This window comes from Narcine bancroftii, chromosome 6, assembly GCF_036971445.1.
Source record: "Narcine bancroftii isolate sNarBan1 chromosome 6, sNarBan1.hap1, whole genome shotgun sequence".
NCBI lineage: Eukaryota > Metazoa > Chordata > Chondrichthyes > Torpediniformes > Narcinidae > Narcine > Narcine bancroftii.
This window is the reverse complement of record NC_091474.1, coordinates 215,117,384-215,133,288: the sequence shown is the minus strand read 5'-3', so window position 1 is coordinate 215,133,288 and position 15,905 is coordinate 215,117,384. Positions and strand designations below refer to the sequence as shown.

General features: G+C 36.5%; 1 protein-coding gene across 2 annotated transcripts in view; it reads left to right on the top strand.

Moving 5' to 3' along the window:
* ascc3 (activating signal cointegrator 1 complex subunit 3) overlaps nt 1-15,905 on the top strand; it is a 484,134-nt gene that overhangs the window by 283,729 nt on the left and 184,500 nt on the right. The window lies entirely within an intron of this gene.

The window sequence follows — 15,905 nt, the reverse complement described above, 5'->3', positions numbered from 1 at the left end:
ATAAAAATTCTATTACTTAAACAAAACCCAGCAGCAATAGAAATTCTATTACTCAAGCAAAAGTTACATCGAATTATCTTTAAACATGAAATCAGGATCAAACTTTAATTTGTTACTAATAACTTAATCTAACTTGACCCCCTTCTAATTCTAAGAGCACGTGTATATAATGTGTGTATAGGTTCAGAAAAGATCTTAAATTCTCAATCCAATCTCAGTTCTCACTTCTCCAAGTTCATTGGTTGCAGGCAATTTGTATACAATGCACAGAATTTTACATTTATGAATTTCACCAGGCTTTGATGCTTGATATGTAAGGATTCTTGTCGGTAAAATTACTCTGAACTGAATTCCTATTTGAATCTAGAAAAGAAGCAATTTGATCCTTAATAAATTTTACAAGTTCTGGCTTTTTCAGTAGCATTGCATTAAACCTCCAACAAAAAGTTAAATGAGTGACTTCAGGCCCAACACAAGAAATAAGTAACAATGAATGGTCAGAAACTATTCTACTCTTATATTCAGCTTGTGTAAAACGTAATTGCAAATGTGCTGATCCCAAAAATAAGTGTCAATCCTTGAAAATGAATCATGACGCGAGGAATAAAATGAAAAATCATTCTCAGTAGGATTTAGCCTTCTCCAAACCTCTATCAACTGGGCAAGTCTTTATCAACTGGATCTTCCTCTGCTCTTATCATTTTCTTAGACAAAGACCTTGTTACAGCACATGCAGAATATATCTGACAATCCTCTTCAACGTCATTCTTAATAGGCTGATTTGTTAATCTCATAACTGACCCAACTTTATCCTCTGCTAAATCATTCCCTAATAAAATGAGACTCCTTGTATGGATAACTTTGAAATAACTCATACTGCAACATGTCCTTTAACTTTTTCTGAACTTAGCACCATGTTGCAAAAAGATATTGACTCTACCTCACCTCCAACACCTTTAATCAAACTTGTCTCCCCTGTGTCAGTCTTATGATCAAGAGTTTAAACATTTTCCAATAACAATGATTGAGCAGCTCCAGTATCTCTAAGAATTTTAACTGAAACCTGTGATTCTCCCTCCTTTACTGAAACTAAGCACTCTGACACAAAAGGTTTAAAAACACCGATAACACCCTTACCAGGTTTGGAACATCTGCACTCCTTAAATTCAACTGTCTGAATACACACATACTTTTCTCATCTCCTTTTCAATACTAGAGAATTCACAATAACATGGCAGGTTTTTTACAAAAATGACATACAAATCCAGAAATTCTGTCCTTTCCCACCTTACCTTCATCTTTTCTCTTAACATTCTCCCCAGACTTAATTTCAGGCTTACCATTCTGCTCCACATTAACCCCCTGAACAGGCTTACTAATCTGTTCCACATTAACCCTCTGAAAGGGCTTTCTAATCTAAATTTTGTTTTTGTGAATCAGGGCATATTCATCCACTAACCTTGGTGTTTGCTGCTATGTCCCCAAGTATCTCTCATCCAGGTATAATTTAATCTCATATGGAACATACCTTTTCTGTCAACATCATTATTTATTCCTTTTGAGGGACATCAATGGTCAAAACATACAGATTTTCCCAGAGCAAAATCCATATAATATTGGTTCCATTTTTTCACCAAACTCCTAAATGTTTGTCTATATGCTTCTGGAACCAATTCATAAGATTTCAATACTGCTTGTTTACCAGTGTCATCATTTGCCACTTGCTCTGTCGTCAAACTAGAAGATGCAATTTGTGTTTTTCCCTTCAATGCACTTTGGAGCATAAGAGGCCATTTTTCTTTTGGCCATCTTGAGCTCTCAGCAACCTTTTCAAAAAGCTGAAAATATGTATCTATATCTCCTTCATCAAAAGGAGTTACTAGATTTAGGTCTCTTCTAGCCAAAAACCTCTCCCTAGGAGTTACAACCTTCAATTCTCTTACCTTCCTCCATCTCAATTTTTAATTTGTCGAACTGAAACTATCTGTCCCTTTCAATCTGTTCCAAGCCATATTTTCTTTGTCTTTCGTCATCCTCCCCATTTTTCAGCTACATCTAACTCACATTTCTTCCATTTTTCAGCTTCTTCTCCCTCATATATTCTTTGTTTTTCTGCCTCATCTGTCTCATTTTGTTGTGTCTGCAACTCAAAGTTCCATTTCTCTCCTTCCACCACTCTCAATTTCTCCAATTCCAATTCAACAGATCGATCCTCCGGAAAATTTCCTAAATCTTTATCAACAAATTTTCCCTCACATATATAATATTTCATGATAATCCTCTGTATTTGAATTTTCCTCATTCAGTCAGCTTTAATGCCTTAGAAATAACCATCAATTCCTCGTTTCTCTGCAGATAATGGTTGTGATTAAAAATGTACTAAAATCCATTGCTGCTGTTTTCCACACACACAGGCTTTAAATTAGCTTGGAAAAACCAATTAACTAATAAATCATCATAACTCCAAAGGTTTATGATCCCAAGCCTCCATTTTTCAATCCGAAAAGATGAGGCCCCAAATGTTATGAGCCATGGGGATCTCAAAACCCAGCAACAATAGAAATTCACCAAGACAAATGGTTACTTAAGCAAAAGTTGCTTTTAATTATCTTTAAACATGAAAACAGGATCAAACTTTAACTTATTACTCATGACTTAACTAACCTAAATTAACCCCCTTCTAATTCTAAGCGCGTGTGCATGTAATGTGTGTGTAGGTTCAGAAAAGTTCTTTAATCCACAGTCCAATCTCACTTCTCACTCCTCCAAATACACTGCTTTCAGATAATTCTTATACTATATACAGAATTTTACATTTATGAATTTCACCAAGCTTTGGTGCTTGAAAGGTTAATGGTTACCACTCAGGAAGGTTCTTGTCCGTTTTCAGAGAGAGATTTGTTGCTCATTGGACACAAACTGATTCCTTCCGATCAGCCAAAGAAACTTGCCCCATTCAGGGTTTTCCAGATGATAACCTCTTTCTTTCAGGTCACCACAGAGTTTTTTTTGGTTTCCCTTATTTCAAGTGAAACATTATGCAGCCAGCCATCTCCTCTTGTATGGGCCACAATGGCTTTGACCAGGCTGAACTAAGAACTCATAACCCATCTTCAAAATGTTTTTTTTTCCACCAGTTTATCAACTTGTTCCAGTCCCAGCTGCTGCTGCTGAACCATAGACCTGAATTTTCTCTCTCTCTCTTTCTCTCTCTCTCTCTCTCTCTCTCTTTCTCTCTCTCTCTCTCTCTCTCTCTCTCTCTCTCTCTCTCTCTCTCTCCCTCTCTCTCTCTCTCACTCTCTCAGAGAAAACCACATGACCCTCTTAGAACAACCAACTGCACTCAGACAGACTGTGGCTCTGGACCTAATCTTCTGAGTTCATTCATCTGTTGCTTTCCAAAACAATAATCCTTATAGGCATTCTTCAAAGTTTGTGCAAAGGTACTCAGAGCCTGAACTGTCTGGCTTGAGCAGAGCTCTGGCATTTTAAATGAGATCTCTTTTGAAGCGTTTGTATGTGGCCTACACTAAAATAAACCAGCCACAATTTATCTCCTTTAAAACATATCTATATGCAATATAAAATATAACATAATCTGTCACAAAAGTAACCTGTATACATTGTATGCTATCTATATTTCAAGAGGAAGCAAGCAAAATTAAACATCTGCAAACTAATACTTCAATGAAGATTATAATAGAGTCCTTTTGGAGGTTCACTTCTCAGAAATGTTACCAAACCCCATGGGTTAAAACAGAACAAAAAAAATCACTGATTATGCTAGCATTAAGGAGAACCTAGAGACATTGAGTACTTAACCATATAACCATATAACCACTCACAGCACAGAACAGGCCAGTTCGGCCCTACTAGTCCATGCCGTAGCAAATCCCCACCCTCCTAGTCCCACTGACCAGCACCCGGTCCATACCCCTCTAATCCCCTCCTATCCATGTAACGATCCAGTCTTTCCTTAAATGTAACCAATGATCCCGCCTCGACCACATCTGCCGGAAGCTCATTCCACATCCCCACCACCCTCTGCGTAAAGAAATTTCCCCTCATGTTCCCCTTATAATTTTCCCCGTTCAATCTTAAACCATGTCCTCTAGTTTGAATCTCCCCCTTTCTTAATTGAAAAAGCCTATCCACATTTACTCTGTCTGTCCCTTTTAAAATCTTAAACACCTCTATCAAGTCCCCTCTCAATCTTCTACGCTCCAGAGAAAAAAGCCCCAGTCTGCACAACCTTTCCCTGTAACTCAGACCCTGAAATCCTGTCAACATTCTCGTGAACCTTCTCTGCACTCTCTCTATTTTGTTTATATCTTTCCTATAATTTGGTGACCAAAACTGTATACAGTACTCCAAATTTGGCCTCACCAATGCCTTGTACAATTTCATCATAACCTCCCTACTCTTGAATTCAATACTCCAATTTATGAAGGCCAACATTCCAAATGCCTTCTTCACCACACCATCTACCTGAGTATCAGCCTTGAGGGTACTATTTGCCAAAACTCCTAAATCCCTTTGTTGCTCTGCACATCTCAATAGCCTACCATTTAATGCATATGACCTATTTAGATTTGCCTTTCCAAAATGTAACACCTCACACTTATCTGTATTAAATTCCATCAGCCATTTCTCAGCCCACACCTCCAGCCTTCCTAAATAACCTTTTAATCTACGGTAATCTACCTCACTGTCCACAACACCACCAATCTTTGTGTCATCCGCAAACTTCCTTATCCAATTCTCCACCCCTACATCCAGATCGTTAATATATATAACAAATAATAGTGAACCCAGGACCGAACCCTGAGGAACTCCACTAGTCACCGGCCTCCAATTGGACAAACAATTTTCTACCACTACTCTCTGACACCACCCATCCAACCACTGCTGAATCCATTTCACTACCTCTTTATTTATACCTAAATCCTCCACCTTTTTTCCTAACCTCCTGTGGGGAACTTTGTCAAAAGCTTTACTAAAGTCCAAATAGACAAAATCCACAGCTTTCCCTTCATCAACTTTTTTTGTAACCCCCTCAAAGAACACAATCAGGTTTGTCAAGCATGATCTACCCCTGACAAAACCATGCTGATTACTCCCTATCATCCCTGTACCTCCAAAAATTTGTAAATAGCATCCCTCAGAACACTTTGCATCAACTTGCCCACCACAGACGTCAGACTTACAGGCCTATAATTCCCAGGTTTGCATTTGGACCTTTTCTTAAACGGAGGAACCACATGCGCCACCCTCCAATCCTTTGGCACCACCCCTGTGGCCAATGACATCCTAAATATCTCTGTTAATGGCCCCACTAACTGTCCACTAGCCTCCCTGAGTGTCCTAGGGAATATTTTGTCCGGTCCGGGAGATTTATCCACCTTTATCTTTTTTAACACAGCCATCACTACCTCTTCGGTTATCCTTATATGCTTCATGACCTCCCCACTATTTTTCTTTACCTCAACTGGTTCAATATTTTTTTCCCTAGTGAATACCGAGGCAAAGAAATCATTCAAAATTTCCACCATTTCCTCTGACTTCTCACTCAGCCTACCCTCACTATCTACAAACGGTCCAATTTAATGTACTTATAGAAACCTTTTGGATTTATTTTTACTCTGTCTGCCAAAGCCTCTTCGTGCCTTTTTTCGGCCTTTCTAATTTCTTTCTCAAGATTCCTTCTACACTCCTTGTAGTCCTCCTTCAAATTGTCAGCTCCCTGTCCCTCTTGTACACTTCTCTTTTTCTCCTAACCAAATTTCCAATATTCCTCGAAAACCAAGCCTCCCTATGACTTCCAGCCTTTCCTTTGATCCTCACTGGGACATAACTACTCTGTACCCTCAAAATTTTCTTTTTTGAATATCCTCCATTTTTCATTTACACCCTCACCTGAAAATATCCTGTCCCACTCAATACTCCCCAAATCCCTTCTTATTCCTTTGAAATTTGCTCTTCTCCAATCCAGAACCTCATCTTTAGGCTCCTCCTTGCTCTTCCCTAAAACTACCTTAAAACTAACAGAATTATGATCACTAGACCCAATTGGATCTCGAACATTAATGTCTGATACCTGACCTAGCTCGTTCTCTAACAGGAGATCCAGTATTACACTGTCCCGAGTCAGTTCTTCTTACTAATTGATTCAGAAAACAATCTTGAACACATTTAACGAACTCTAGCCCATCCAGCCTTTTAACTGTATGGGTATCCCAATCAATGTGAGGGAAGTTAAAATCTCCCATGATCGCTACCTTATGATTCTCACACATATACATTATCTCTCTACACATTTTCCTCTAGTTTTCTTGACCCATTTGGTGGTCTGTAATACACCCCTATTAGCACCCTCATGCCTCCTTCACCCCTCAATTCCACCCAAACAGCCTCACTGGACGATCCCTTCAGACCATCTTGCCACCTCGTGGCAGTAATGTCCTCCTTAACAAGCAGAGCAACTCCTCCCCCTTTTTTACCCCCTGATCTATCACATCTAAAACAAATGTAACAAATGTAACAAATGTGGCAATCGATATTGCCACAATATCGTGACCCCAAGTATATTCTTATGTATCTGAATTATTTAAAAAATTTGGCTAAAAGAGGATTTCGGTGAATCCAATTTCGGATAATCGGAGTTGTACTGTACATAGAATGATCTATGAAAAGCAGAATTCATAATACTTTTTAAAGAGAGATGAAATACTTGGGAAATATGAGTAAATGATTCTTGTTTTCACTAAGAACAGCACAAAAGTAATGAATCAGGCCAGTGATTTTATTGTAGAATTCTGTTTATATATCCACTGTTAAGAGGATGCAATTTTAAATGTTTTAACATTTTAGATTAAAGTGGCTTTTAATTCAGCTGAAATAATTTGAAAAATAAGTTATTTTTCCATGCAGGATGACATCTTAAGTGTGCCTGATAATGGGGGTAAAAAATTTGCAAGCCTGTTGGATCTAATAAATGTGAAAGGAAATTGGACCCAGCCCTGAACATCTGGATAGCTATCCAATAAAGAATAAATTTTGTATGGTCCATGTAAACCGTTTACAACTTAGCATGCCTGTTTGCTGAGCAAATTGGTAGTATGGTAGTTAGTGGAACATCAATGTGAACAACTGGCACAATCTAACTACATTGGATACTTAATATTGTTTTTATTCTAATTAAATGTGGTATAATTCTATTTTCTTTTCAACTGCAGCAACTCATCAAAATGGGGCTCCTTTATTACTTCCTCTGGGTTTACACTATCATTTAGTTTCTTTCTTGAAGGAACACTACACTTTATTCACGTACAGAAAGGTAGTTAAGCTGCTACATAATTTATGTAATTGAAGAACCAGTAATGAGAGTACAACATGATCCATACAATTCCTGGTGGCATAGTCTTTCACTTGTGGAAATGGCAGCCAGATTTAGACCATTGATACACAAACATGAGTATAACCACATTATGGCTCTTGAAGAATTCAAAATCAAGAAATTAAATAATCCGAGGTAAAAAAAAAATATAGTCAGAAACCACATCTTGAAACTACCAGATTGCTATTAATTTGAAGTTAATTGTGGAGAAGGATAGGTCTGGGCCTCAGGTTGAGATTCTAAATTGGAGAAAGGCAAATGAGAAAGGATTTAGAATGTGTGGATTGGAATAAGTTGTTTTCAGGCAAGGATGTACAAGGTAAGTGGAGGACCTTCCAAGGTGAAATTTTGAGAGTACAGAGTTTACATGTTCTTGTCAGGATTAAAGTCAAGGTTAGCAGGCATAGGGAACCTTGGTTTTCGAGAGATATTGGGGATCAGATTCCAAAGAAGAGAGAGGTGTATAACAGGCATAGTCAACATGGAGCAAATGAGGTACTTATGGAGTATAAAAAATGCAAGAAAAACAACAAGAAAGAAATCAGGAAGGCTAAAAGAAGACATGAGGTTGCTTTGGCAAACAATGTAAAGGAAACTCCTAAAGGTTTCATCAGGACTATTAAGAAAAAAAGATAGTAAGGGACAAAATTGGTCTGCTTGAAGATCAGAGTAGTTGGCTTCGTATGGAGCCAAAAGAGATGGGAGAAATCTTAAATGTTTTTTTTTCGGCAGTATTCACTCAAGAAACAGGCACTAAGTTGTGGGAAATAAGAAAAACAAGCAGTGAGGTCATGGAACCTATACAGATTAAAGAGGAGGAAGTGTTGCTGTCTTAAAGCAAATAAGGGTGGATAAATCCCCAGGGCCTGACAGGATATTCCCTTGGACCTTGATGGAGGCTAGTGTAGAAGTTGCAGGGGCTCTGGCAGAATATTTAATATGTCCTTAGTCACGATGTGGTGCAGGAGGATTGGAGGGGAGCTCACATTGTCCCATTGTTTAAAAAAGCTCCAAAAGTAACTGGAGAATAGAGGCCGGTGAGCCTGACACAGAAATAGGTAAATTATTAGAAGGTGTTCTAAGAGATCAGATATTCACTTATTTGGATAGCCAGAAACTAATTAGGCATAGTCAATATGGCTTTATGCATGGTAGGATGTGTTTAACCAATCGTGCGCAGTTTACCAAGAGAGTTGATGAAGAAAAGGATGTGGATGTTGTCTACATGGACTTTAGTAAGGCCTTTGACAGGGTCTCACATGGGAGGTTATTTAGGAAGGTTCAGACACTAGGTATTCATGGTAAAGTAATGAACTGGATTTGGCAATGGCTGGACCAGAGAAGCCAGAGGGTATGGTAGTGTAGATGATTGCTTCTCAGATTGGAGGCCTGTGACTAGTGGTATGCCTCAGGAATCTCTGCTGAGACCATTGTTGTTTGTCATCCATATCAATGATCTGGATAATAATATAGTAAATTTGATAAGGAAATTTGCAGATGACACTAAATTTGGAGGTGTTGTGGACAGCAAAGAAGGTTTTTAAGGCTTGCAGAGGGATCAAGACTAATGCAGATAAGTTTGAGGTGCTGCATTCTGGAAGGACAAACTAAGAAAGGACATGCACAGTGAATGGTAGAGCAATGAGGAGTGTGGTAGAACAGAGTGACCTAGGAATACAGACACATAATTCCCTAAAAGTGGCATCACATTTGGATAGGATTGTAAAGAGAGCTTTTGGCATATTGCCCTTCGTAAATTAAAGTACAGTACAACTCCAATTATCTGAAATGGCGGGATGGGCCTATATTGTATAAATATTTTTTTTGGAAAACAAGTCCTTTTTTAAAAACAGTCCAGTAGCAACAATAAATCACTTGTAACAGTGTTTTAACAACTCAAACAACAAGGGAAGACTTTTTAAGCATTAAAATAATGTTTAATTCTCTCCACGTTGGCCGAGGGGAGTGTTCAGAGTCGTCATCAGGAGTTTCGCTGTGCTAGGGAGGGAGGGAAGGGGATAGGAGGGCAAGGAAGGGAATGCTAATGAGCCTGAGGTCCAACTCCTGCCTGAGAGCCTCTCTCCTTGATGATACCAGAACAAGAGATTCTTACAACCATGCGGCTGGAAGGCAATGGCATGTTGTTTGAGAAGGAAAGTCAATAGGGGAAGGTAAAGAAGGAATGGAAAGAGACAGGGGAGGGAGTTAACTGAAACGAGGATAATTGTCATTCTAATTTTGTGTTGGGTGAATTTCTTTTTCAACCTGTGAGATCAGTTCGGCTCTGAAAAGATTTTGGATAACTGAGAATTTCTGATTTGTTTTGGATATCCTCATTTATCCAAAAGTTTTTCCTTTTAAATTTAAGATAAATGAGGATTTTGTAGAATGTGATTTCAGATAAATCAGAGTTGTATTGTATTCAGTACAGGAGTTGAGGTGTTATGTGAAAATTGTATAAAAACATTGGTGAGTCTAAATTTGGAATATTGTGTGCAGTTTTGATCACCTAACTACAGAAAAGATATGAATAAGATGGAAAGAGTGCAGAGAAGATTTACAAGGATGTTGCCGGACTTCAGGTACTGAATTACAGGAAAAGGTTAAACAGGTTTGGACTTTATTCCCTGAAGCGTATAAGAATGAGGGGAGATTTGATAGAGGTATTTAAAATTATGAGGGGGATAGACAGAGTAAAAAGAGAAATTTCAGAAATCCTCACTTATCCAAAAAATTTTGAAGCCAAAATGATGTCATTTCGCCTCCAAAAATTTTTAGATAACTGAGGATATCCAAAACAATCAGAAATCCTCAGTTATCCAAAAATTTTTCGGAGCCGAACTGACATCACAGGTTGAAAAAAATTTTGGAAAAACCTCTGAGTAGAATTACATGTTTTTGGAGTTAGATTTATCTTATTTTGTTCAGGTTGTTTTTTTTTGGTGATAATTAAATATTATTTCATGCTTAAAAGGCCTTTCCTTATTTGTTGTTGTTTTAACACTGTTACAAGTAATTTACTGTTGCTACTGGGCTGGCTGTCTTTTAAAAATGACCAGTTATCCGAAAAAACTATTGATCCGAAATGGGCCCTGTCCCGACCATTTCAGATAATCGGAGTTGTATGTGCCTTAAGTAGTAAAAGCTAAATTTTGGAATTTCATCCCAAAATCCTGATTCAACTTTCTTTACATCACTTCCTGAACTAAAGAACATAAGAAATAAGAGCAGGAGTATGCTAACTGGCCCAATGAGCCTGCTCCACAATTTAATAAGATCTTTGCTGAATGGTCACGGACCACTTCATTGACTAACATGTTCTCCCTCACCCTTATTTTCCTATTATTCAAAAATCCCCTGTTAATTAAAAATCTACTCTGTGTCTTATTGAGAGGAGAATTCCACAGGATTCACCACTCCCTGTGAGATGCACTTCTTTCTTATCTGACTTAAATCACCTTCCCTAAATCTTGAAGCTCTCCTCTAGCTCTAGTATCACCTACCAGAGTAAATAACATCTGCTATTATATTATTTATTCCTTTCATAATTGTATATGTTTCTATAAGATTCCCTCATCATCCTTCTGAACCTTGAATATGATCAATCTCTCTTCATCAGTTAACTCACTCATTTCTGGAATCAACGTGCAGCATTTCCAAAGCCTCCATTCTCAACTAAGGAGACCAGCACTACATACAGTACTCCATGAGTAACCTAACCAGTACCCTGCACAGTTGTAGCAGAAGCTCTGAGCTCCTAAATTCATTCATCAACAATCTGTGGCTTTGAACTTGCTTTTGATCAATTGGTATTAGATTTATTAATATTCTGCAAATCACTGTGATATATTTTACTACTCTCTGATGTACAAATATAATGAGTTTATTATTCAGTGAAAACTGAAAAATTTAAGTTTGTTTAGTTGTCACATTATACCAAGTACAGAGGTCTCTGACATTCATACAGTCATGTGAAAAGCACAATGAAAAGGAAGTTCAAGTAGTACCAGCAAGGGCAGAATGAGAGCATATTGATGCATGATCACACACTATTGACCCTTCTTCCTGATAGGAGCAGGGAGAAGAGAGCATCTTCGGGGAGTGATGAACCAATATATTGGCTGCCTTTCCTTGGCAGTGGGAGATATAAATAGAGTCCACGGAGGGGAGGGGTTTTTGCATTACGCTCTAAGCTGTTCCCAACCCTAAGTGGAACAGCTTCCATATTAAGCTGGTATGGTGCACTTGGAGAAGTTATTGAGAAACAAGAGGAACGTTCTGAACCTCCTCCAACTGTTGTTCAACAAGGAAATTTCAATTGATCTATTATATATGCAATCACTTCCCCCTAAATAAAAAATTAACAAAAAACTTGTTTTTAGACATATTAAGATCTAATTAGATTATATACAAATGTAAGAAATCTAGAAATTGAAACTGGGGAAGAATGCTTTTGACCCTTAATATGCATGCCGACTAAAAATAAATAGCTAGGGTTAGTCCTATTTATTAAATCTTTTATTGCTTTGATAATTCTCATCTAGATATATTTAAAATATAATGAGAGAGTCACTTTGTAATTCCTTTTCAAACTTGGCACTCCAGATTCCCACTGTTTGGGATCAAAATGTTTTTAATCAAATTCTCTCTAACTCCTGGAAATTAACTTTCAATCTGTGATCCTGGTTTTCAATCTGCCTGGTAAGGGAAATCGGTGGTTTTATTCAGGCGTTATCTAATTAAATAACGATGAAGGCTAAGGGGGATCGGGGAATTGGGGGGGGGGGGGGGGGTGAGGTGGCCTGCGGGAGCTGTGATCAATCCTACTTCTAATTCATATATACATAAATATCCTGCTTAGACCTCTTGTCATTTTATATACTCAAAGAAATCTTTATTTCATGGAGAAGTCATCCAAATCATTGATTTTACTCCAAACCTCAATTCTTCTCATTATTTCTAATGCTAACTCATCCTTCCTGTAGTGTTAGATTAACCCTAATGCCTGTTGGTAACCTTTAAGATCCTGACATTCCAAGGGATATCTTGTCTCTTTTCCGTGTTTCTTCAAAATCTCTTACTTTTATTTTGCGAGAAGTAGAGAAATTAGTTAAGCATTTGACCCAAATAATAGTTGTACACAATCATTTAACCTGCCCAAGAGTATATTAAAGAATGTACAAGAGTGGGGCTGGAATTTAAGCTAACAATCTCAAACATAATTGAAATATTACACCAGAAGAGCTGTTCATTTTCAGAAAATGGAAAAGTGCAATAAAAAGGTTTTTTTTTAAACTTTATTTAAAACTTTTAAAAACAACATAAAATCAATAGCAACAACAGAAAAAAAAAGGTTTTTATACAATATGATAAACCCCCCTTCCCTCAGCCAGCCCCCTCAAGGGGAGCCAAAAAAGAAAGCATAAAACATACAATATTTTAAGATGACCACATTTTTACCAAAAAAAAATAATTATCATGTAAATTAAATGTTATTTTCTCCATATAAATACAACATCTCAATTCATTATGCCAACACACTATATTAATCTCCTCATTCTCTTTCCAAGTAATTGCTACACGTTTTCTTGCCACAGATAACGCCAAACGTGCAAATGCCATTTGAAACTTACCCAACTCCAAACCAGTCAAAAAAACCATATAACCCAACAAAAAAATCTCTGGATCTAATGGTAATTTAATTTTAAATAATTTCTCCAAAACCAACCTAACTTTTCCCCAAAATGGTTATACCACATCACAGGACCAAACTACATGCAAAAAAGTTCCAGTTCCACATGTAAAACAAAGATCCAAATTACTAAATCTGTATTTTTTCAATTCTCAGGAGTCAAGTATAACTGATGCAAAAAATTATAATTAACCAAACCATATCTTACATTAGTCAATTTAGATACCCCTTCATGACACATAACCTCCCAGTCCTCTTGAGGTATAACACAAGTTAAATCACTTTCCCATTTATTTCTAGATTTCTCCAAATTCATTTTTTCCATAGTTTCCTGTAACAATCGATACATTATATATGAAATAAAACCTCTCTTTGGTATAAAGGAAATCAAAGATTCAATTTCGTTAACTTAGGTAAACTCATCTCTTTACCATAATTATCCCTTATCAATGCTCTAAGTTGGTAATACACAAATAAAGAATTTACTGGTATACAAAATTTCTCCCGCAATTGATTAAAAGAAAGAAGCTGTCCCTATTCAAAACAATCCTGATTCACTTTTATACCCTGAAAATACCATATCTTTAAATACCCATTAAACATTGAAAAAGGAATAAGCTGATTTTGATATAACGGAGTTTGGATTGATAATTTACCCTTTGTTCCAATAACATCATTTCTTTTAACCCATATCTTTAACAAATGTTTTAATACTGGCATATCATATCCCTGTAATAAATTCAAATTCTACTTATCTATAAACTGGTGAACATCAAATTCAGAAATACAGGCTAACTCCATCTTGGACCATCTAGGAGGCTGATTAATATCCATCATTCTACTTACAAACCTCAACTGTGCAGCTTCATGATAATTTTGAAAATGAGGCAACTGAAGTCCACCTAGTCCAAATTTTCATGTCAATTTCTGTAAAGCTACTCGAGCTAATTTTTCCTTCCATAAAAATGTCCTCACCACCTTATTCAAATCCTGAAAAAAACCCTTTGAAAGTGAACATGCAATTGACTGAAATAAGTATTGAACATGAAAAATATTCTTTTGAATACAATTTACTCGACCTATTAATGTTAATGGAAGATCCTTCCATTTAATCAAATCCATTTTAATCTTTTTCAGTAAAGGTACATAATTTAACTTATGTAATTGATAACTTGCATTCACAGTTACCCCTAAATATTTAATTTTATCAGACCATCTTAATTTTATAATATTTTTACACTCTTTATAATCCCCTTCCAGAATTGGCAATATTTTACTCTTATCCCAATTCACCTTATACCCAGATAACTCCCCAAATTGAACTAAACATTCTTAAATATTTCAAAGAATGTCTGGATGTGTCAAATAAATCAATACATCATAAGCAAATAAATTAATCATATATTCATCATCTGCAATTCTTATCCCTTTAACCTTGTCATTCTGTCGAATTGCCTGAGCTAAGAGTTCAATGACCAATGCAAACAAGGCTGGTGACAGTGGACAACCTTGATGAGTTGATCGCGATAATTTAAATGGCAAAGAAGTTTGGCCATTCATCACCACCCTAGCAATCGGATTTTTATACAATGCCTTAACCCAACCAGTAAAAAAAAGGGCCGAAATTAAACTTCTCCAACACCTTAAATAAAAAATTCCATGCAACCCTATCAAAAGCTTTTTCCACATCAACTGCAACCACCATTGGTGATAAAACCTGTTTGATCTGTATGTACCAACTGAGGTAAATATTTAGCAAGTCTATTTGCCAATACTTTAGCCACTATTTTATAATCCACATTTAATAAAGAAATTGGTTGAAACGAAGCTACATTCAGTGGATCTTTATCTTTCTTTGGAATCGCTGTAATTATCACACTTGAACAAAATTCCGGTAGTGACTGAATTTCAGTTATTTGTTGTAACACATCCCTAAATATAGAAGATAAATCTTCATAAAACACTTTATAAAATTCCACTGAAAATCCATCATCACCTGGCGACTTTCCATTTGGCATCTCTTGTATAGATTCTTTAATCTCAAAATCTGTAAACGTAGCTTCAAATTTCTTTACCTCTTCCTCCCCCAAAACCGGTAAATTTAACTTAGATAAGAAGGATTCAATAGAACCATCATCCTGTTTTCCTTCAGAAGTATACAATTTCTGATAAAATGAATAAAATTGGTTATTAATTTCCTGAGGTTTATAGGTAACTATTGAATTCTTTTTAACAGCATTAATAGTTCTCAATACTTGTTCCATTTTAAATTGCCAAGCTAATACCTTATGAGCCCTTTCACCCAACTCCTAATAACGTTGCTTAGATCTTTGAATTAATCGCTCATACTGATATGTTTGTAAAGTATTATAATGTAATTTCAACTTAGTTAATGCTGCTTTCTTATCTTCTGTAACCTTCTTCTGAAATTCCATTTCCAACTCAGTAATTTGTTTCTCCAATGCCAAACATTCCGCTTGATACTGTTTTTTTTTAATTTTTGTGGAATAACTAATAATTTGACCACGCAAATATGCTTTTAAAACATCCCACATTACAAAATTACCAGAAATAAAGCAATCTGTTCCCTAACAAAAGTAATAAACTCTGGTTTCTGCAATAACATTACATTAAATCTCCACCGGTAAATTGATTGCAACACTTCAGAACCTACGCAAGAAATAAACAACATAGAATGATCAGATATAACCCTACTCTTATATTCAGCCTGCACTACTCTAGCCTGCAAATGTACCGAAATCAAGAACAAATCTATTCTAGAGAATGAATCATGTCTAGATGAATAAAAAGAAAAGT